The following is a 24,656-nucleotide window of genomic DNA, read 5'->3' as shown; positions in this document are numbered from 1 at the left end:
ACTGTCTTAGTCCCTGTGGGAGGCTATGAAGACTTCCTGCAAGACCGTGGGGCCAGACATGCGGAGGGGGTCCGGGTCGTGAACACGGAGGAAGAGAACTGCCGTGTTGGAGACTGAAGGGATGGGCAGGGGGTGTGAACGGAAGAGGAATCGAGACTTTCAGCTTGGACAGCAGGTGGAGTGGGAATGAGTCAGTCAAGAAAGGGCATGAAGACAGGGGTGCTGGTTGAGGGAACAGCATGAACTACAATGGCCGTGCTGGGTCTGAGGTCCCCTCAGAGAATTGCAGGCAGACAAGTGAGTTGGAACTCCAAAGAGGCCAGCACTGCAGATGCTGGGGTGGAAGACTCCAGCCTTCACGGGGGATCACTGTCAGCTCACCCACGAAGAGGTGGAGTTAGAAGAGAGGGTGGAAGATAATAAATTGGGGAACCAGCAGGCGGGGGCTGAAAGGAGTTGGAACCAGGAGAGAAAGTGAAAGGGGGCAGCCAGGAGAGCAGGAAGCGAAGGGGGGCTGGTGAGGGAGAGGTGGTCGGCTGAGGACTCCTGAGTCCTTTGGCCACAGAAATGAAGAGTGACACAGAATTGTTCTCATGTGGGATCAAGCGCCCCCTTTGATATCTTGTTGGAATGGAAAGCAGCCCTCAAGATCACCTTAAGAGGATGTTGGCAGGCGTCATTTGAAAAAAACCCACAACATACGCTTCCTGACTTTCAGGAGTCACTTAATCCTGCCCCTTCAAGGAGCTGCTTCCATGACTCGTGAAGATTCCCGGGAACCACAGCAAAGAGTTCTGTCCTTCCCTGTGCCCTGAAGGATGGACTCCAAATCTTTGGGTGGATTTCACCCAAACTGATGGAAAGTCGTCCACTCCACACACCAGGCATCAGTGCCACTCCCTGTAGGAGGAGAGTATGAAAGAATGTCAGGAGGAGATTAATTCCTGCATTTAGGGAAACAACACCGGCTGGGGTGGAGACAGGTTCCAGCAGGAGCAGGGGGGGCCTCATCTGTTCCGAGAGGGTGAGCGGGCTTGCATTGCTGAGGTCCATAGTGAGGAATGAAAAGGGAATTTTTGCTCGAGAGTACTGTTCGATGGAATCTAACAATGTACATCATAACCAACCAGTGTTTCTGGAAAGCCTAGTCATGAAACATATCTAGACAATGAGCACCGGGTCATCCTGCCTCCGTGAGTTTTCGTCTGCATCATCTCTGGCGGCATTGCTCTTGTTGCGTGCTGGCTCCCCATCTCGCCTCTCCACTTTTGACCCGTACTCGCTTCTCTAGCCAGTTTGACCCAAGGCCTTCCTGGCTTCCACTCAATCAAGAGGCTGTAAGAGATTACGGCTTGATTTTTTCAATCTAAGTTTATTGATTTTGCAACTTCTTGTGTGACCCTAAAATTGATGCTAAATCAAAACATGGTGACATGACTCATTACTTTTACCAATTCTCAGGATCCAGATATGTGGAAATAAATTTATATCAAACATTTAAAATTCCCTGCAATAACATCACTCCTTCTGCGTAATTGTTTCCCCAAAGACAGGCATTGGCATTGTTTATGTTGTGTATGCTAAGAATGAATTATTCACGCCAGAGAAAGGGGAGAAGTCCCAAACCGCTTTTCTCTTCTATTTCTGTGTTTCTTGATTAATAAATAAGGAGTAAGAGGTGGTATTGGGGGAGCTTAATATTTATGCAGACCTGAGACCCAGGATTCCCCCAGACCCTGGTACCAACTGTGTGACCTTGGGCAAGTTACACTGCCTCACAGATGTATTTAAATAAGTTGATATATATAAAATAACCAGTCTATCTAAGAGATCTATTTTGAGGATTATATAATAATTTATATAAAACTTAAGACGTCAGGCATATAAGATTTCAATGAATGGCACTGCTGTGATTAATATGTCTACACGACATGACGTGCAGTCTAGTGACGGTGGAACGTGGGATTTGAACGTGAATTTAGGGGCCTCCAAATAAACATGCAGACAGAGGCAGGCTTGCGTCAGTGAGGTGTTGCTGATGCTAAATTTCCCCCAGACATGCATCTTCTGTGACCTCATCACCACTAGAATTTCTCCTGTTAATACTTAGGCTGAGTTCTTTCCAATAAAATGAGTGATAGCAAAACAGATACTTTCGCTCCCCCCTACATGGTACACACCCACGAGAAAATCTTCCCGTTAATTCCCATCAAAGGTGTGTCCTGGGCAGGGAGGTCCCTAACAAAGAAGGTGAGGAAAGAAATCGGATAGTTCAGAGCTTTTATGAGCTTGGAATATGAATAGGCGGAAAAGAGGAATCGTTTTGTTTGTTTCTTTTAATTAGCATGTTAAAGACCTCCACCAGGTCCCCTGAAATCCAGGCAACGACTCAGCTGTGTCGAGGAAGGAAGCAAGGGCAGCTGTGTGCAGCTGATGGCAAAAGGAGAGTCAGGCAGTCCCTTCTCAACAGAACTGAAGCATGTCCTGTGGGTACCGAGAGAACAGTGCCCACAGAAAGCCATGTGCTAGGTGACACTTGACTGATAGCCTAAGGTGACATTTGTATCTCTCATTTGTCATTTTCTTGGGTTTACACCACCCTTGTCATACTTCAGAGCAGAAGAAGGGGCTCGTGATACAGGATTTGAGCCCCCCGCCCCTGAGAAGCCTCTAGCCACCTGCCATGATCCAGTCCACAGGTGGCCTTGAACACTTGCTGGCAATCTCAAGTGAAATTTATCCTTTTCCTTTAAATCCTCACATTTTTACTTCCACCCCCCCCCCACTTAAGTGAGAACAATTCATTCATTCATTTATTCACATGAGCAAAAAATTAAGTATTTTCTGTATTCTGAAGTCATGTGTTGGCATCTCAGGTAGCACAAACCATTGTTTCCCCCAATTTATTAGCAGAGACCATGTTTGTGGTTTTGCAGATAGAACGGCCACGTGTTATGGATCCTTTTTCTCTATTTAAAATGGAAAAGGAAGACTCAGGACCCTTGCCAAGTAAACACTCGTGTTAAATGTACCTCAAGCTAGAAAGTACATTTATTATTGTAAACTAAGTGTTCTTTGAAATGACACGACGCCACACTGTGGAAGTCTCACAGGTGCGATAGGATGCCAGGGAATTTCCCATCATGCTCTTGGGCTGTCATCAGGGGATTCAGTGTGAAGACATTCGGAAGCATGCTGCTGCTCTTTTTGCCAATGACTCTGTATACTGCAATGATGGTCTAGTAACATAAATAGTTCTGTGAGTCTATATGAATCCTTGTTCCCTCCAGTTCCCTGAAGAACAACATAGTTGCTGCTGCTGAGGAGAGACTGCACCAGGAGGGACCAATTTCTCCCTCCATAGAGATTAGATCTCCACTAACCCACACCTCCATGACCACTTACCTGTTAATTACATTTCCAACAGCAATGAGCTCTCTCTGTCACTGACCCAGAAACTTCTAGATGGTTCCCACAATATGGGTCATCACAATAAAGCAATGCATGAAGGTCAAGGGGACAGACCAGCAGGATTGTGGCACCACGAAAGGGTGACTGTGGAGAGTCAGCCGTGGACCCTCAGTGTAGACCTGCAGATAGTAACTTCCACTCCTCACCCACTCCAGGGCCTGCGGAGAAAGCAGCAGATCCAGATGGACACCAAATTCGTTATCAATTGCACACCCACACACATACCAACTGTTATGAGGTTTTTTAAAGTATATTTCTTAACCTTTTGATATTTGCCATGAGAAGGCCATTGCTCAACACTCTACTTTAAAACTCTGATTCCTCCTGCTAAAATTATCCAGTTTCTCAAGCATGTCTGGATTCCAGTTCATATGTTTATATGAATGGTTCGTGGGACATACTCTCAACAGCAAACCTTACACAATGTTTAAAGATATATTTAGCATTTCTTTCAAAGATGCAAAATCTCACGGGAATAGCATTCATTTAAAAAATCTAAAGAACTTCAATCCATTGAAAATTCAAATATCAAATTTGACTAGAAGACAGTGATCCTCTTCAACATATTTCTGAAAAGGGTATATCTGGTTGGCTCATCTGACTCCATTAACTTGGCCGTGTTCCCTTGTGGGTGCTCCATGCTGCTTCCGAGGGGTAAAGATACAGTCATTCCCCTACAGGCAGCCAATAAAACCTGTTGAAACCACTCTGATACAAAGACTCGAGCTGAATACTAATTTCCACGCTCAAGCCAACCCATTGTGTAGTATTAAACATATTGGCCTTTTTTAAATGGCTATTCTCAATCACCTCTCTCTACACTTCTAGATTTTGGCTGGAACTGGAACTGATGTTGCCAAGGTGCTGAGAAGAGGGAAAAAGACATGTCTTTTCCTGGCCTAGTTAAAGATGGGAAGGTACAAAACTAAGCAACCAAGTCTGTTTTCACAAGAGCCTCAAGTGTTTTATTCAACATATGATGATAAGCTGTACCTAATCAAACATTGCTTTTGTTGTCAGTGCATTTCTCAAAAACTTTCCATAGCATTAACACTCAGGGGCCAACTTTAATCCTCTTTCACTCCAGGCAAGAAGGACGTGTCTGGGGTCACCGGCCAGATGCCAGCATTTGCAACTCCATCTCCATTGGCCTCGCAGAGAAAGAATTTGGAAAAGAACTTAAAAAAGCAAAGCTTTGTTCCGTGAACAGAAGGAAAAGTGCAATTCAATGATGCTTAGATTTTATGAATCTCATTACTGTGATATTTTTAGGGTGCTCATCTGGAATTCCATAAACAGAAAAAGCAGCTATTTCTAAAGAACCCATCTGGGGAGTTCCAGCACCTGAGACATAGGCAATTCCCAGCATTTGCTTCCGTAAAATAGCACTCTGAGAACAACAGTGGGATGTTCAGAAATAGACCTAAATAGAAAACTCCTGTCTTCTATGAGTCAGAGACAAATAAGAGTGAACTTGAAAATTAAACAGCAGTAACAGACACCAAAAAAAATTTCATCTGCAATTCCCAACGGTTCAACCATGGTGAAACTTTAAAGATGGAGAATGATCATAGGGGAGGTATCCTCATGTCTTTCTCCTTTTATTTTATCCTAAAACTTGGAAGATACAATGTAGGAGGGACATTTAATTAAAAATGTACTTATTCTTCAATGGGGCTGGCCTTGTTGCCTAGTGGTTAATTTAGCGCACTCTACTTCGGCGGCCCTGGGTTGGCCGGTTCTGATCATGGGTGCAGACCTACACACCACTCATCAAGCCATGCTGTGGCGTCATCCCACATAGAAGAACTAGAAGGACTTTCAACTAGGATATACAACTATGTACTGGGGTTTGGGAAGAATAAAAAAGAGGAAGATTGGCAATAGATGTTAGCTCATGGCGAATCTTGCCCACCAAAAATAGTATCTATATACATTTTCTTCCAATGCAAACCATGAGAACGTTCTTAGTCAACTACGTCTTATTGTAATTAATCTAATCAGATGGTTTTCTACCTATGCATCGATTAATGATTAGCACCACGCTAAAAACTTTAGTGAGGGGCCGGTCTCGTGGTCGAGTGGTTAAAGTTCCTTGAGCTCCACTTCAGCAGCCCAGGGTTCAAGAGTTTGGATCCCGGGTGCAGATCTTCTCCACTCATCAGCCCTGCTGTGGCGGCATCCCATGTACAAAGTAGAGGAAGATTGGCACAGATGTTAGCTCAGAGCTAGTCTTCCTCAAGCAAAAAAAAAAAGAGGAGGATTGGCAACAGATGTTGGCTCAGGGCAAATCTTCCTCACCAAAAAAATTTAGTGAGCATGTCTTCATTTGCGGAGCCTTTTGGAGAAAACGGACAAGGAGATGTATTGTCATGATTATGGTTAGTTTCTCTTCACTGTGATTAGGTTGGGCTGATGGAAAAGCCTGAATAGCACTTGCCATTAAGAACAGTTTATTTCTCTTTCACGTAAAATATTGAACAGACAGCCCAGGTTAGTATGGCCCCCAAGGGTCTGTTCTCAGGCATACTCTATCTTGTTGATCCACCATGTGTAGACATGATTCCCAAATTCATCTCATGGTCCAAGATGCCTGCTGGCACCCAGAAAACACAGGCATTACCAGATGGGAACGACAGAGTGGGATAAGATAGACCCCTTTCTTTAAGAATACTGTCTGAGGGGCCAGCCCTCTGGCCGGGTGGTTAAGTCCACGCACTCTGCTTCAGTGGCCTGGGGTTCTCAGATTTGGATCCTGGGTGTGGACCTACACTCTGCTCATCAAACCATGCTGTGGTGGCATCCCACTTAGAAGGACTTACAACTGGGATATACAACTACATACTGGGTCTTTGGGGAAGGAAAAAAATGGAAGATTGGCAACAGATGTTAGCTAGGAGCCAATCTTCCTCACCAAAAGAAAAGCATACCTTTAAAAAAAAAAAAAAAAGAAATACTTTCTGGAAGTTGATACCGTACTTTCACACATGTCCCATTGGTCAGAACTTAGTACCTTGACCACACATAGCTGCAAAGGAAGCTGGGAAATGCAATCTTTGTTCTCGGCAGATATTTGCTCACTGCGTTAGCTTCCTGTGGCTGCTGAAATAAATTGCCACCAACTTGGTGGCTTAAAACAACGCACATTTATTCTCTTATAGTTCTGGAAGTCAGAAGTCTAAAACCAGTGTTGCTGGGTCAAAACCAAGCACTGCCTCCTGGGCCATGGGGAAGTCTGTTTCCGTGCCTCTTCCAACTTCTCAGGCTCCTTGGCTCTCGGCCCTGTCCTCCGTCTCTGTAGCAAGGAGCATGATGAGTTCCTTCAGTCTCATCCTTCTTCTGTGCTGTCAAATATCCCTCTGCCTCCCTCTTATAAGGACACTGTGATGGCGTTTAGGGCCCGCATGGGTAATCCAGGATCATCTCCTCATCTCAAGACCCTTAATCCCGTCACACCTGCCAAGTCTCCTTTGCCATATCAGGTAACAGTCACAGGGTCCAGGGATCAGGATCCCCACAGCTTTGGGGCCATGATTTAGCCTCCCACATCCATTAAAATTATTTGGGGACTTTATTCTTGAAGAACAAGGTGAGAAGGAATACGATAGACCAAGGTCCTTGGGCACAGAGAGGAAGTAGGAGCCAGAGGCCTTCTCTGAGGACAGAAGCCCAGCCATGATGGGAGGTGTAAGGATGCAGACTTCAATGGGAACCCGCCATTTCTTAGGCAGCACTCTCTCTTACAAAATGAGTATTTGACTTCCTCCTAGAGGGGGAGATGGCGTGAGAGAAAGCTTTGGTGGCTGAGCAAGGGAAAAGGAAATGTGCCAAGATGAACTTTGACTGATTCACTATCTTTTCTTGAGGGCAAGGCCGAGTCCTTATCCAGTTGCCATATCTTTGCAAAAAAGTCAAGTGATAACGATTGATGTTTCAAGGATGCCTTTGAAGCAGCTAGATTCAAAACGACTCTTCTGTCTGCCTGGGCCTTCCTCTGCTTCTTCAAAGTGTGGTGAGAGAGAAGTTTCAGGCCATCAAGACGGGGCCAGCCAGGGCAGTTTTGTTTTCCCTTTCACCCGTCTCCGGGACAATGATAGCAGCATTCCAGTGTGACCCTCCTGCCCCCAACGGCTGCTGAGTGAGATTCTCTGTTCCCCGAGGACCCCGTAGCTTGTCGCCCTTTCTCATAAGGAGATGGGGGCACCAGAGAACTTGTCCAAAAGGCAGAGCCAAGTTCAGTGGGAACAAATAGTTGAAATGCTTCAATGAAAGAATATTTTCTGACCTCTCTCCTCTGGTGGGGCAGAAACTCTGTGCCTTTGGCATCATCAATCATGCCCCACTAGCATATTTAGGGCAGCAACTCAAGCAACACTCAATTACAACTTTTAACCTGCTGTGAGGCAGAGAGAGCCAAGGTTCTTTCTGTTCCATGGTGGAAAGCGAGTCAGCCCCATCTTCAAGTTCAGAGACTTTGAGAAAGAGATTCATCTACAAGTGTTCTACGCTCTATCCCTCTACATGGTTGGTTTTCTGAGGAAAGGACACAAAGATCATGTTGCATCTGTAATCCCATCTGCTTTCCAAGGAAAAGAAAGATTATTACATGCTGAGCATCTGGAGTCTTTTGCCCCATGAGAGGGATCTGATGGAAGCATTGTCACAAAAAGTAAGTTTGTTTTTTTCCCCAGCTTTATTGAGGTATAATTGACAAACTTGTAAGATATTTAAAGTGTACAATGTGATGATTCGATATACGTATATATGTCATAAAAAATAAGTTAATCCTGTTACGTAAAATGAAAGCTGCCACTGAAGATCAACACTAAAACCCAACACTATTAAAAATTTCACTGGCATTGCTCATAAGTACAGGACCCAGGCCTTTCTCAACATCCGTTCACTCATGACCTATCCACATTCTGTGCACTTCTCCAGTATGAGCCCAACACTACACCAGGGGCTGAGAACGCTGGACTAGGACACACAGAGTCCACACTCTTATGCTCTTCAAAGCTGACACGTTGGACAAGTAACGACATGTGTGGAAAGTATTGGAGAGAAGGACGCAACAGGTGATGCTGAGGCGCATAAATTCCGTCTGTAAAACTAGTCACGACAATGCAGGCTTATTCCGTTCTGACTCGCCAGCCTCCTGACGCATCTCTGACTCAAGGCATTGCAGAGATAAAACAGAGAACAGAGCTGTCCTTCATGAAGCGTTTGATTCAGGAGACTCTTCAACACAGTTTCAACATGTTTATCTTCCAAAGGAAGTGGACTCTGGGGCTGAAAGTGCAGCCTAGCGGCAAGTTCCCTCGGGAATCCCACACGTAGCTGGACAGGTCCCCTCGCTGTCACTTGGCCTGTGTCCCTGTCCACAGCTCTTCTGCCCCATGGGCTCTTATTCCTCCGGTTAGGGATGCCGGCCCTGTGCACGTGTTTTCTAAACCAGCAAACAGCAAAGGGGTTCTGGGAGGAAAACGCCTCTCTGGGTCCCAGGTCTCTGTGTACGAGTCATTTCCTTCTGAAAGGGAGGGGACCTCATGTTGCCGTCTGGTCCTGTCACGTCACCCTGATAGCAAATCACTCTTGAAAGCGAACTCCCTGATTTCGCTGCATGCCAAGAAGTCTTTCCAAACAAGTGTTTTTATTCCCAATAATTCACTTGTATAATGTATGTGTGTGCCTCTAATTTTCCTTTGACTAGAAGATACGGCACAACATAACAGAAAGAAAATTCCATGATTGCAGTGATGCATACCTTACACATTCAAAAAATATATCAGATAAATACTATTTCTGAGTTTTGTAACTGGATTAGAAATGTTTTTTGTTTGGTTTTCAGGTCTAATAACAGAGACACGTGAATGACAGAGAACTTAATGTTCTCTGAAGACCCACCGTCCGGCCAAGCACAGACCAGCTGCTGCTTCCATCACTGACTCAGTCTCACTCTGGGAAGATGGACCCAAGATTAACACTGATCGGAGTCAGGCAGCGTTACTTCCATTCTTTCTTCTGGATCCCTACATAGGATCTTGGAGCCTCGTTCTAAACCAGATAAACTCATTCCTGACGTTCGATGATTTCCCGTGTTATTAGTTTAATCAAAGCACAGAGACAGCTACATGGACTAAAGAATCCTTCACCACACAGGAGGATGGGACATCTCTAGGAAAAGACACGACACACGTGACTCCTGGGAGGGGGCTGCAAAATGAGGCACGGGTGCACAAGGGACCTTCTCCTTTACATTCTTTGAGCATTTAAAATTGTGTGTCATGTGCAAGTACTAACTATTAAAACATGATTGATATTTAATATAAATGTACCAATAATAGGCAAAAATAAAAACGGGAAAATGAAATTTAGATGACCCCCCACACACACTTATCCTTTCTTTTATTTCTCGTTGGTAAGGAGACCTAAGTGTCCGCCCCCAGCCAGTTACTATGGACTGTGCCAAAGATTAAATAACTCTGCTCTGAAGGAAATGGAAATACAGGATTCTAGTCTCCATGGAACCATAAATCAACACACACAATGTGAGCCAGTGTCACCAACGTGCAGTACTTGTCCAGTGGGCGGGATTCTTGGAGAAGGATCAGAATGTGATGTTCTTGGAGCAGCGATGAGGGGACAGGCCATGAAAGATGTAACGGGCTTTAGTCTATGGGAAGAAGAAAAGGAAGAGGTATTTTCAGGGAAAGGAGGAGTCCAGTTGTGTGAGCCATATGAGCAAAGCCACAGAGAGACATGAAGGACTGCTGAGCCAGACGCGCTGGCTAGGAACACAGCGCCACCCTCTTCAGAGGCCTTCCACACGAGCGGAGGGTGACAAAGGGGGTGCAGAGTGCGGGTGGGGAAGAGGGTTTGTCAGCAAGAACCCATTAACAGGAGATGGAAAGGGAGACGTTGGCTATTTGTCATTTCCAGGTGGGAGTGGAAAGAACTGTAAAGACCATTTAAAAATTATTTTAAAATTTAGGAGAATGAGATGCAAAAACATAAATGATTGGGGGCTGACCCCGTGGCCGAGTGGTTAAGTCTGTGCGCTCCGCTGCAGGCAGCCCAGTGTTTCGTTGGTTCGAATCCTGGGCGCGGACATGGCACTGCTCATCAAACCACGCTGAGGCAGCGTCCCACATGCTACAACTAGAAGGACCCACAACGAAGAATATACAACTATGTACTGGGGGGCTTTGGGGAGAAAAAGAAAAAAAATAATAAAATCTTTAAAAAAAAACATAAATGATTGTTTTATTGGTAAAGGCTACCATTTTGATAACAGGCTTTGTGACAAAGGTCAGCATATTAGTGTGGCCTGTGTGTGTATATGTGTGCGTATGTGTGCATACACACATGTGTGTGCTTGTGTACACTTTCGCATGGGCACCCTCATGCTATGTGTGATCTGTGATTGGACATGAACACCCAGCTTCTGTTACTCCTCTCGTTGCTGAGAAGACATCCTGATGGCTGATTCAGATGAACTGTGCCCTCCCTGCCTCCCAGCCACATGTTGGAGCTGGAAGTGAGCCACCTCACCCCCCGACACTTGGGCAATGAACACAAATCTAGGGACTTCTGTGGGAAGAATTCTTACAAAGAGCATTGTCTTTGCAGGATCAGAAACAAGAGACTTCCACTTCTTCCCAACAACCATAACTGTGGTTCTTGACCTTGACAACTCCAGGTCTGCAGGGCCCCCACCTTTTCTAGAAGGTAAATATGATTCTTCAGTTTTCCAGTTGTTAATTTTCTCTCCAGGAAGCTCTCTCGGTTTGATCCAGCCCCCGTGAAAGTCAGGTGTAATGCTTAAGCAGCTTCTTCAGCTCAAGATTCTCAAGTTGCTCTGCCATCATAGAAAAAGAAAAAGAGCCAAAAACCCACCGATTAACTGCAAAAGCAACAAAGTGACGATGCTACTAATTTTATAAGTTGGAAGCTAGGGTATTTGGTTCACATAATCACAGCTGTTTCCTCAAATGCCTAAAGCAGGCGGCACGAGCTTAACTGAATTGTCAATGGCATGACGGGTTGGTATTGTTTGGGTCAAATAAGGGTATGTTTTTAACAAGTAGTGTAAGAGACTCTGATGAATTCCAAAATAATCACAAGAAATTACTGCAGTCACCTATGTCACATTTAATTTAGAGGATGGGGGTCGCCAAGACAGTGCCATATACACGAGGTCGGTTCCATGGTGGAGTTCTCCATCTCGGGGGATCCTCTGGCATCTCTGGCTGCTCTTTGTGTCTCCTGTGCTGGCTCCTCTCCTCCTCTGACAATTCTCTTGTGGATCCCAGGCGTCCGTCTCCAGCCCTTCTCTTTCCTCTCTCTTTATTCCTTCTACATGTCCTCCTCCACTCCTATGATCTCAGTTTTCACTCATATACTTTCATGTTATGTATCCAGACCCTCATGCTCCTCCAGGTTCTGTATTTCCAGTAACAAACGAAACATTCTCAACGAGATGTTTCTTGATACCCCTGATTCACCTCAGAAAAAAACACTGTCCTGATGTTCTCTAAGACAGGTGGTGAAGCATGAATTTCTTCTCTTCCTTCAACAGACCTAACTCCAAAGAGTTTCTCAACCCCGATCCTGTGGCCTTACCCTTTGAGATCACCTGGGGAGGGCTTGTCATTCCTCACACAGAGGGCAGGACACAAGAGCAGAAACACTGTTGAGCAATTATCACTATTAACGTGTCCATGTATTGCACACTTAACCCTCAAGACAATCTGAAGACCTGAACGTTATTATTTAAATTCCATAGATAAGAAAACGGAAGTGCCAAGAGATTACCCCAAATTGACCAAAATCACACAGCTAATAAGGTATAAAATCAACTTCGGAACGCAGGTCTGTTAGGCCACAAAGCCCATACTCTTGAACCCAAAGAACCCAAAGAATCACAAGCCTGTGTGTGAACTTCTAGAAGTGTCTTTGTTAGTCTCCCAGCAGCAAGGTGACTGTGATTACAGCATCCTGCATGTGAAGACCAAAGGGGCAGAAGCCAGTAATGGGGTTATGGTCCTAACTCTTCATGATCCCCCCTGGTTTTCAAGTCTGTCCTAGCCACATTGGTACCACAGTTTATTTATCCTTGTAAAACACATCTCATTCAAAATAGATCTGGTCCCTTCTGATTCTTTACACCTCGAATGGCTGTTCATTGGCCAACAGACGCATCCCAGATTTCTTAGAAAGCATTTAAGAATCTTTACCACCTGCTACCAACCAGTATGTCTGCCTCCATCTTCTGTGTCATCAGTAGCACCAGTCAAGGTACAAATTCATGAGGTCATTTCTCTCTATGCCTTGCATATGCTGCATCTTCTCTCCAAGCTAAGTCCTCCAGGAAGCTCCCCACTAGTCCCGACGATTGGAGTAAGTGTCCCTTCTCTGTGCCCCACAATGCCTGCTGTTTTCCATGCTGTAGCACCATCCCCATGGACAACCTGCTCACAGGCTTGGCTGATTGAGGCTGTCAGTCTGTTGACTTCCTAGGGGCTTCCTTGCTTATGCTTACATCCTTAGCATCTTGTAGACTTCTCAAAGCCTAAACTTACCTCGTAGTTTATCTGACAAACGACTGCTCCTCTTTCAGACCCCACATAACATCCTGCTTTTCTTCTTCTTTTTTTTTTTTTTTTGGAGGTAGATTAGCCCTGAGCTAAGTGCTGCCCATCCTCCTCTTTTTTCTGAGGAAGACTGGCCCTGAGCTAACATCTGTGCCCATCTTCCTCTACTTTCTATGTGGGACGCCTATCACAGCATGGCTTGCCAAGCGGTGCCACGTCCACACCCAGGATCCAAAACGGTGAACCCCAGGCTGCCAAAGCGGAATGTGTGAACTTAACCACTGTGCCACCGGGCTGGCCCCCATAACATCCTTACAGGCCTCCTCCTTTTCCACTTCTAGAAGAACTGACTGGTTTTTCAGGAGACACGTCGTGTCATTGTTTACCAACCTCTGTTGTGGTCTTCGTGGTATCGGGTTTCAGTTATGCAACCACTCCTTCTAGACGGTGACCACCATCAATTACAATAAAATCAGGGTTGGTGGTTTTTGACACGGCCAAGACTGATCTCCCTGGAGTTATCAACCCTTTCATCCGTTGGGTTGAGCACAGAGAGAACCGTGCTGAATAGTTTATTCAGAATTTAGGAGGCAGATGTTTAGATGAGGCAGTGGAAGAATGCGAAAAGAGTGAAGAAGGTTTTCAGTCGGTATGAAATATGGTCCACGTCCCTCTCCTGGGTGACTCACACTTGCCCCTCCGTCTTTCCAGCTCGCGATCTTTGTCCTCTGCTCTACGGCTGAGCTCGGGTTGGAGGCCCAGGGCTTGGAGAAGCATCGCTCCCAGGTTCCCATGGCCTTCATACCCCACCTTCACTCACAGTGGGGCCTCTCCTACATTTAGATTTTATTTAAAGTTGTAAACCAGGCTCTGGCTGCTTCTTGTTGTTCCTCTTTATCCTACAACAACTTTATTGTATTATTTATTGTTTCTCTATCTTTGCTGTGTTTGGAGTGGGGGTGGGCCTTTAAAGCAGGAATTCTTGGCATCATCTTGATTAAAAGTCTCCTTGAGGGGGCTGGCCCGGTGGTATAGTGGTTAGCGCTCCACCTTAGTAGCCCAGGGTTCGGGGGTTCTGATCCTGGGCATGGACCCACACAGTTTGTCAAGCCATGCTGTGGTGGGGTCCCACATAGAAAATAGAAGAAGATTGGTACAGATGTTAGGTCAGCAACAATCTTCCTCAAGCAAAAAGAGGAGGATTTGCAACTGATGTTAGCTCAGGGCCAATCTTCCTCACCAAAAAAGAAAAGTCTCGACCTTCTCATAACCTTTCACTTTCTTATTTAAGCCATTTGCCCCCAAAAGCCTAACTAAAAGCAGCATGATTCCCAGTGCAATCTATGCTCAGCGATCACCCTAATGCTAGAAAGACATTCTCTGTCTGGAGTGGGAATGGCTCCCCAGGAACTCATTCATATGTGCACAACATTGTCAGATTTAGATATTCTCCTCCAAAGCAAAAAGAGCCATGCCAGCAACTCCTCCAAGGAACCCGCATTCTGCATGGCTGGGGAGTGATGCCCACCCCCCCAGGATGTCTACGGTGCCACTCTGCCCAGGGGTCTTGACTCAGCATTCACCCCAGGCCTCTCAGGACCGGTGGTGAGAGGGCCATCCCATTGTTGTGTAATCGGCTTGCAGAGACGACCTCCTCGCTTAGGAAGTGTGACCCCATCTCCCTCTGCTGGGTGACTCACTCCCAGCCTTTCATCCTGACAGGCAGGGTTCTGTCTGTAGCTGCCTCAAAATATTCTTTCCATTTCATCATAGTTTAATATTTTTAAAGACTCATGCTCTTCAACAAATAATTAAAACCATCCTCGGCCTCTCAGGGCAGGAGCCCTCTGAGGAAAGTCTAATAAGACGTTTCCGGGATATTACACATGACTATTGTATATGCTCAAATCTTTTACGTTACTCATTTGACATCTATGTTTGACATTTAAACTTTAAAAAGGGAGGGTCATTACCCAATGATTATAAAAAGAAACAAGTAAAACATTCAAAGTCCTTATAATAAGAGCATTTTACAAACATGACTAAATCAGATGGTTTTAATTCATTCATTGCAGGATAATAATTGGAATTAGATGGATTGGAGCGGGATCTCAGAACAAAGTGTATTCTTTGCTCTCCTGAATTTTTTTATACTTTAAATAGTTTTTGCGCTCATGTAAACACCATCACTGAGGTGGAGTTCCCTTACATGAAAACAAAAAAAAGAAGAGTTCCACAATTTCCAACATCTTGTAAACATTTGTTTGACACAGATTTATTTCAGGGTTGCCCAGAAATCCTTCAATGAGGGAGCCATTCCTTAGCAGAAGAAATAACATGGACTCGATATGCTAACTGCTCACTCATTTCTTTTAGCCTCTCAATGCTATTCTCCGTGGTGGCTGTTGAAACCTCTCTCTCTCCTAAACATAACCCCATGGAACGCATACGCAGGAACTAGACTTGATTTTTTTTAATAAAAGATGTTGGAGTATAATTTGCATACTGGGTAATGCGTATCCATCAAGTGTACAGTGGGACAAGTTGTAATAAGTAGATATGCCAAAATGATCACCCCCACAACCAAGATATAGGACATTTCCACGACCCCGAGAGTCTCATGTGCCCCACTACCATCAAACTCCCTACCGCCATGCCCAGGCAAACACTGATTTGTTATTTATTTGTCACTATAAATTAGTTCTCTAGAATTTCCATAATTAAATTGTACAATATGTGAACTTTGGTTTGTTTTCCATTTTAAAACCTTTATTGATGTATCATTGAAGAAAAATAAATGGACTTATTTAAAGTGGATGATTTGATAAGTTTTGATATATGTTACCTGTGAAACCATCACGATAATCAAGATAATGAATGTGTGCATCACAGATTCCTCGTGCCCTTCTGCATCTTTCTCTCTGGCACCTCCCTGCTCCCCATACATCCTCAGAGAGTCGCTGATCTACTTTCTGTCATTGTAGACTGGTTTGCCTTTTCTACAGTTTTACATACATGGCATCATACAGTATGGACCGCTTTTTGTCTGGCTTCTCTCACTCAGCATAATTATCTTGAGATTCACCCATGCTGTTGTGTGAACCAGCAGGCAATATTGTTTGTTGCTGAGCCGTGAGTACTCCATTGTGTGGATATTCCACAATTTGTTTACCCTTCCACCTTTTAATAAAATTTTATGTTGTTTCCAGTTCTTGACTCTTAAAAGCAAAGCTACTGTGAACATTCATGTACAAATCTCTGTTAAGGCACATGCTTGCATTTCTCTTAGGTGAATACTTAGGAGTGGAAAGGCCAGACCGTAGAGTGAGTTTGTGTTTAACTTTTTAAGAAGCTGCCAAACTGTTTTCCAAATTGGTTGTACCATTTTACATTTCCAAGAGCTGCATAGAAGAATACTAGCTCCTACTTATTCTCACCAACACTTACTACGGCAGTCTTTTATGATATAATCATTTTAATAGGCCTGTGGTGCTATCTCAGTGTGGTTTTAATTTGTGTGTTCCTAATGTCTAATGATGTGGAATACTTTTCATGCCCTTATTTGTCATCTGGATATCTTGTTTGCTGAAATGTCAGTTAAATATTTTGCCCCTTTTTAAATAGGCTGTTCGTTTTCTTACTGTGAGTTTTGATATTCTTTTTGTAGGTAGATACAAGTCCTTGATGAGGTATATAGTTTACAAATAAGTTCTCCCAGTGTGTGGCTTGCCTGTTCATTCTCTTCACTTCCTTGGAAAAGCGGGTGATTTTAAACTAATCAAAAACTATAGTTAATATTTTCAGAGAAGATACTGCATCTGTGAAACAAGAGTAGAACTAAGTAAAAAGGGGAAAAACTCAGAGAATTACGAAGAGCTCTCAAAATGAAATGTATGATACCAAGAATTCCAGCTTCAGAGTCACCCATAAAGATCTTGAAGGTCACTCCTATCAACAAAAATCAGAACATCCTGAAAGTCAACAACTTTCCTCAGACCCGTCAGAGAACCGAGGTCCCTCTGGAACTGGAGCGACAGGTGCCTCAGAGCCACAGAGAGAACAGACACAGCTGATGGACCCTTACGTAGCCATTTTGACAAACTGCAGGGGGCCGAGTGTGGACAAGCACGACCACCAGAACCCCCTGGGCCGCAGGCTGTGGGAGGACCTCACACATTTGGGCATCTTACCTCCAGTAATTCCCCAGTTTCTCACGGCGAGGAGCCAAGAAAGATTCCTTGTGTTTCTGGCAGAATGAGGAGGAAAGTAACTATCTTGAAACATGTGCAGAGGCATGCTCTCCAGGGAAAAGGACTGAGCAGTGCTTATCCACCTGGGGGAGGCACGTACTTGACTCCAGCCCCCAGTAGCCCCCCAGCCCAGCTAAGGGGAGAAAGAGCTAAGAACGCCCTGTGAAGGTAACAGCCAGGAACACAAGCCCACAGGCAGCTGAGCTTCGGTGAAAAGTGAGTAAATAAAATGCGACCCTCGCTGCATCTTAGTGCTGCAGGGCAGCTCTCCTGTATAAAAGCAGCCTGAAGGGTCACAAGTCACAGACTCTACCTAAGGAGAAGTTCTTGGAAGTGGACAACAGGGGAGACAAAAGAAGGAAAGGAGGAACAGGAAGCCTCCAGCACCTCAGCCCGGAAAATTTCACACTAAAGTCCTTGTCACCACGGTTCCTGTGACCCAGTCCATTATGTCTGGCTTTAAACAAACGAAAACCTCCCAGGAGTGCTGAGAGATGAGAAACAGCACCATAGAAAGAGACCAAGCATGCTCCCCAGACTCAGATACGCCACAGCTTTGGAATTATGAGACTTTAAAATGATTATGATTAATATGTAAAGGGTTCTAACAGGAAAGACTATGAAATGCAAGAAAAGTTGGGTAATGTAGGCTAAGGCAGGGAGACTCTAAGATTGCAGCAAAAGTTAACACTGCAAGTAAAAAATACTGATGATCACAGGGGCCAGCCCAGTGGTGCAGCGGTTAAGTTCACACGTTCCTCTTCGATGGCCTGGGGTTCGCAGGTTTGGATCCCGGGTGTGGACATGGCACCGCTTGTGCAAAAGCCATGCTATGGCAGGCGTCTGACACATAAAGTAGAGGAAGATGGGCATCGATGTTAGCCCAGGGCCAGTCTTCCTCAGCAAAAAGAGGAGGATTGGTGGCAGATGTTAGCTCAGGGCGAATCTTCCTCAAAAAACAAAAAAAAAATACTGGCCACAACAAAAATGAAATATGCCTCTGATGGGGTCATCAGTGGACTGGACGTAGCCAAGGAAAGAATCAATGACTTGAAGATATGTCAATAGAAATGTCCCAACTAAAATGCAAGCAGGAAGAAAATAAAAGTGAAAGATAATATGAAAGAATTGCAGGACAATTTAAAATGTGTAATATACACATAATTATAATGCCAAAAGGAGAAGAAATAATGGAATTGAAAAAATATTTGAAGTAATCATGGCCAAGAATTTTCCATTCTAGAAAGAAGCAGAAGACACACGTAGGATTGAAGAGCATTGAAAGAGTAAATATGGGAGTAAACGTTAAGTGAAAATTAACTGCACAGAATGCCTTCCTGGTTTAAACCAAACCCAGGTAAGAACATGGATGTTGTCTATGAGAAGGGTCCTGAATCGGGAGAAGAACTCTGAACACCAGTGATAACACGAGGATGTCAGTGCAGACACCACTCCAGACCTTAGCTTTGCCACCCACAGTTGTGTGGCTTCAATGCCCATGCCTCAATGTCCAGCTTTATATGGGACCAGAATGATACTTATCTCGTGGGCTTGTCTGTGGATTTTGTGCAGTAATAAATTCTCAAATAATGTCTGTCTGTGTCTACAGCCATTTACTCGTCATGTCATCTCAATCAAGTCCCTGACGTCCCTCACCTGTGGATGTTCGATTGGGGCTTCCATGGTTCCCATTAGAAGTTATTGTTATGCTTCTAAAACATAAGTTCCCGGGTAGCACCATAAGCCCCTTGATGGGAAGATAGTATGGGTTCAGTGTCAGTACGTTCTTAAACTCACCTGGTGATCCTGGCTGCTTGTGATATTTGCGAGCCACTGGACAAGGAAACTCTAGGCTTGCTTTCACCACTAGAATGATCTAAACCCCAAATCTGAAACAAGGGACTCAATATTTTATTTAAAACATCTGACAAATCAACAGAGTGAATTCTATAACATCAATATCAAAGATCCAAATCTTTTTAGGCCATTGCCAGTTTCACATTCTAGGAAAAAAGATTAGATTAAGATCCGAGTTTAATTAAAACATGTTTCCTAATGGAGACTGATAAGAGATATTTTAGACTGCACCACCATTATCTGCTTGTTTTTTCAACAGGAATAATATATTTAGTAGTGATGCCAAAAATGGAAAACGGCATTTATCAAAACCATTCAAAATCATGGCAAAAAGAGTGTGTCTACATGCATTAAAATCCTTATTAATCAGTACTATGGATGGCTTAGTGTTCTGATGAAATGTGGAGATGCCAACACCAGCTTGTGTGTGTGTCTCCATGTATCTATTTATCCATGTATTTTTAACCAATGAATTATATCCTGTAGTTTTTTAGTATAAAATAATGGTATTATGTTTTCAAAGATCATACAGAAAAATAATACAGTGGTTGGATTTTCATAAATAAGAGATGGTTGGTTTATTTCATTTCTTACAACATCTAAATGCCTAGTAATCAAAACACCTTTGCACTTAGCATAATACCCTCAAGGCCCATCAATGCTGTCACAAATGCAAAATTTCATCTGTTTTTATGGCTGAACAGTATTTCATTGTATGTACACACCATATCTTCTTTATTCATTCATCTGTTGATGAGCACTTGAGTTGCTTCCAAGTCTTGGCTGTTGTGACTAATGCTGCAATGAATATAAGGGGGAAGATATCTCTTTGAATTAGTGTTTTTGTTATCTTTGGATAAACACCCAGAAGTGGAATAGCTGGATCATATGATATTTCTATTTTTAATTTTTTGAGAAATCTCCATACTGCTTTCCGTGTAAGTCAGGCAGAGAAAGACGAATACCACAGGATTTCACTCATATGTGGAAGATAAACAAACACATGGACAAGGATAACAGATTAGTGGTTACCGGAGGGGGAAGGGCAAAGGGGGAGGTTGGAAGGGGTAAAGGGGCACATGTGTGTGGTGATAGAAAAAAACTAGACTATCGGTGGTGAACACGATGCAGTCTACACAGAAACTGAAATATAATAATGTACATCTGAAATTATACAATGTTATAAGCCAATGTGCTCAATAGAATAATTTAAAAGAAATCTTTTCAACCAGAAATGTCCTGATATATCAAATTAGAAAGGTGCCAACCATGGCCATGTTAGAGAATGCATGGGTAGTATAAAATCCTTTCAGAGCAAAGAAGAGAACACTTATATGAACATATTTCTTAATACACCTTCTACTCATTGAAGCAATTTGTCTAACAAAATCAAAGATTGTCATTTTAGTAACTCCTGGAAAGGGGGAGGTGTTTACATGTAATATTTGAAATTCTTCTGTAAAAAAGATTTGTCCCTTCTCCCTGACTTACTGATTTATTAAAGGCTATCATTTTTAAAGAACTATTTTCTATTTATTTGTATATAGAAATACAACTTATTTGAAAAATTATGTTTGCATCCATTGCTTTGATAAATTCATCCGTTCATTCTGTCAATATGAATACAGATTATAGATTATTTTGGTTTTCCTGTGTGCGTAAGGATGCCATAATCAAAGAATGAGAATTTTTATCCTCCATTCCAGTCTCCAACTTCCATTTCCTGTCCTTGCTTTATTGCACCAGCTGGACCTACTGAACAACGTTGAAAAAAATTTGTAGGATTTTTTTGAGATATAACTCACATATAGTAAAATGCGCAAATCCTAAGTGTACAATTTGTCGAGTTGTGAAAAATACATATGCCTGTAAAAACCATACCATAATCAAGACACGTCTTTTCACAGCCCCAGGAAGTTCCCTCGGGGCCCCATCTGTCGAGTTCAGAAATCCCAAGAGACAACAACTGCTCATATTTCTGTCACCATAGACGAGTTTTACGTGTTCTAGAACTTCAGAGAAATGGAATAATATGGTAGGTATTCTTCTGTGTCTGGCTTCTTTCTCCAAGCGCATTTTTGAGATTCAGTAGTTTGTTGCCTTTTATTAGTGAGTAGAATTTGTTAGGTTAATATACTATATTTTATTGATTCTCTTATTGGTGGACGTTAGCATCTGTTCCCTGTTTTTATTGTTATGAATGAAACCACCCTGAACCTCTTGTACTTGGCGTCTCGTGAGCATATGTTTTCACTTCTGTTGAGCATCTGCACATGAGTAGAATGGCTATATCAGTGGGTAGATATATGTTTAATTTCATAAGAAACCGAGACAACTTTTACACCCATTTCACTGTTGTAGGTCATATGTAAGAGTTCCAAATATTACACCTCCTTTCTTTTTTTAGTTATTCCAGTGGGTGCTTAGTGGTATCTCGGGGGTTATTGAACTCGTTAAATCTGAATGTTTACTTTTTCATCAAATTTGGGGAGCTTTTGGTCATTACCTTTTCAAATATATTTTTCCCCTGTTCTGGACTGAACTGAATCCTCCCAAAATTCATGGGTGGAAGCTCTAACCCCCTAATGTGACCATATTTGGAGAGAGGGTCTGTAAGGAAGTCACAAAGGTTAAGTGAGGTCATAAGGATGGGGCCTAATCCAACAGGACTCTTGTCCTTAGGAGAAGAAGGGGACACCAGAGGACTCTCTCCCTCCACACACACAGCAGAGACTGTCTGTAGACCAGGACGTGAGCCTCACCAGAAACCAACCCTGATGACACTTGATCCCACTTTTCCAGGCTCCAGAAGTGGGAGAAAATAAATTTCTGTTGTTTAAGCTGCCCAGTGTGTGGTTATTTTCTTATGGCAGCCCCAGGAGGTCAATTTGTCTCCCAGTCTCTTTCTCCTCTCCTCTGGGATTCTAATTACCATCTATTAGACTGTTTCATGTTGGCCCACAGGTCCTAGCTCTGTTCATTTTTATAATCTCTTCTTCCTCTTTTCTCCATATTGGTTAATTTCAACTCATCTCTATTCAAGTCCTCTCTTTCTTCTGTCATCTCCATTCTGCTATTGAGATAATCCAGTGATTTTTTTTCAAATTGTATTTTCAGTTCTAAAATTTCATTTGATATATTTTTAAAATTATTATTCCTTATCTGCTGATAACTCCTATATTTCCATTCACTTCCAGTGTTTTTTTTTTCTTTTACCTCAAAGAGCATAATTACACTAGCTGCTTTATAAGCTTTGCTAATTCCAACAACTGAATCATCTCAGAGTTGCCTTCTTCCTGGTCTTTTTTCTTGAGTCTGGGTCACGTTTTCTTCATCTTTGTATGTTCAGTAAATTTTGATTGCATACTGGACATCGTGAATGTTATTTTTCATAGTCTCTTGGCTGTGTTTTAATCTTCTGGAGACTGTTACTGGTTTTGGTTTAGCAAGCTAGCCACCTGGTTAAATTCAGACCATAAGTTCTTTCTCACCTATTGTGAGCACTGGTTGAAATCAAAATTTAATTCTCTAAATTCTTGCTGGGCTGAATTGGGTCCATCCCACATGTGTGCAATCCAGGCATGAAGCTGACACTTGTGTGGATTTATACACAGGGAAGCGGATCCCTTCCATGAGCTCCCTCTTCTCTTAGATTCCTGCCTCATCCTACAGCCCACACAGGCTCTATGGTTCCTCTGCCGGGAAAATGGTGGACTTTTCTTTGGAGTTTCACTGCCATGCAGATTTGGTTTTGAGTTTCTATTGATAGGTTTTACTGACCTCTTATTCCACAAGTTCAATGCTCTCTTAAGCCCTTTAGTGATTTTTTTTAAGTTTCAGATATTGTATTTTTTTAGCTCTTTTTCATAGTTTCCATTTCTCTACTTGGATCCTTTCTGTTTACTCAATATGTACATTTCCTACCTTAAATCCACGAGTATGTTTACAATAACTATTTTAAAGTCTTTTTCTGTCAATCCAACATACAGGCCATTTGGGGGTATGTTTCTATTTCTTGTTTTTCTAGCCTCTTTGTAGAATACATTTTCTTGCTTCTATGCCTAACTAGTAACTTTTTTAATTGTTTATCCATTTTGATCATATTAAGAACATGGCCAACGCTGCTTGGTTTAAAGCCTGCATTATTTTTTCTTCCTTTAAGAGTGTGGCATTCTTCAAAGGAAACAGTGATGCACATGTGGCCCGGGGCTCCCACTATTGGTCTTGAGACCAGAAGTTATGGATTTCTGAATCCTGCATCCTCATTTTCTTTACTTCTCTCAGCCTCTCCCCCTCCCAAAGCAGAAGCCAAAGCAAAGGCTCGAAGGCCAAGAAAGCAGTGTTGAAAGGTGTTCACTGTCACAAATAAAAGGTTCTTGTCACTCACCTTCTCGAAGCCCAAGACACTGGGGCTCTGAAGACAGCCCGAATATCCTTGGAAGAGCACCCCTTGGAGAAACAAGCTTGACCACTACGCCATCATCAGGTTTCCCTGACCACTGCATCGGCCATGAAGAAGATGGAGCATGCTGTGTTCACTGCGGATGTCAGGGGCAGCAAGCACCACATCAAACAGGCTGTGAAGAAGCTCTATGACACTGACGTGGCCAAGGTCAACACACTGATCAGACCTGATGGAGAGAAGAACGCACATGTTCCTCTGGCTCCTGACTATGGTGCTGTGGATGATGCCAACAAAATTGGGATCATCTAAACTGAGTCTGGCTGGCTAATTCTAAATATAATTTTTTTCACTATTAAAAAAAAGAAAAAGAGTGTTAAGTTACATTTTGGCAAGTAGTTGATTAACTGATAGATCAGCCTGATGTTGTTGTGGCTTCATTTACAGTTTTATCAGTGCTGGGCTACAGTAGCTTTCTACCAAACATGGCATTTCTGGGGTCTCCACTATATTCTGAGGGTGTCAGTGAGGTCTTCCACTTAGATTATGTATGTCGGTCTTTATTAAAATCCTAGAGAAAGTATTCATAGTGGGGTATACTTCTTTCCAGGTGAGGTAATTTTATCATTTTATGTAAATTGAGATGTATTTTCACTTTTGAAGATATAATTGGTATCTGTCCGTATACCATTTAGAAAGGGAAAACAATATTGTACAGAGTGTTATCTCAATCCTACACGTTAGAGACAGAAAAATGGCTTATTTCTAATCATGTCATATTAATTATGTTTCTTCTGTTACCTACCTACTCCCCACCCAGACTGACTGGGTAGCATTATCTTTCAGGAAAACTACTCTTCACAGAATTGCATGTAAATAGTATAGAATGTATTCCTAAAGAGTAAGGTCTGTTTAAAAATTAACTAAAATATCATTACCATATCTTAAAAATTAGCAATTTGTTTTCAAATATTCTGTCAATGTTCAAATTTTCATTTGTCTTGTGTCATTTTTTTTAAGAGTGAGGATTGAGTTAGGATCCAGATAAGATTGGTGGATGCATCTCTTAAATCTCTTTTATTT

General features: G+C 43.0%; 1 pseudogene; it reads left to right on the top strand.

The window, feature by feature from the left end:
• The first annotated feature begins 8,592 nt into the window (after window positions 1-8,592).
• Window positions 8,593-23,885, top strand: LOC100629836 (large ribosomal subunit protein uL23-like; annotated as a pseudogene).
• The last annotated feature ends 771 nt before the right edge of the window (window positions 23,886-24,656 follow it).

Source organism: Equus caballus, chromosome 31 (genome assembly GCF_041296265.1).
Source record: "Equus caballus isolate H_3958 breed thoroughbred chromosome 31, TB-T2T, whole genome shotgun sequence".
Classification (NCBI taxonomy): domain Eukaryota; kingdom Metazoa; phylum Chordata; class Mammalia; order Perissodactyla; family Equidae; genus Equus; species Equus caballus.
This window is presented reverse-complemented; position numbering and strand designations above follow the sequence as displayed.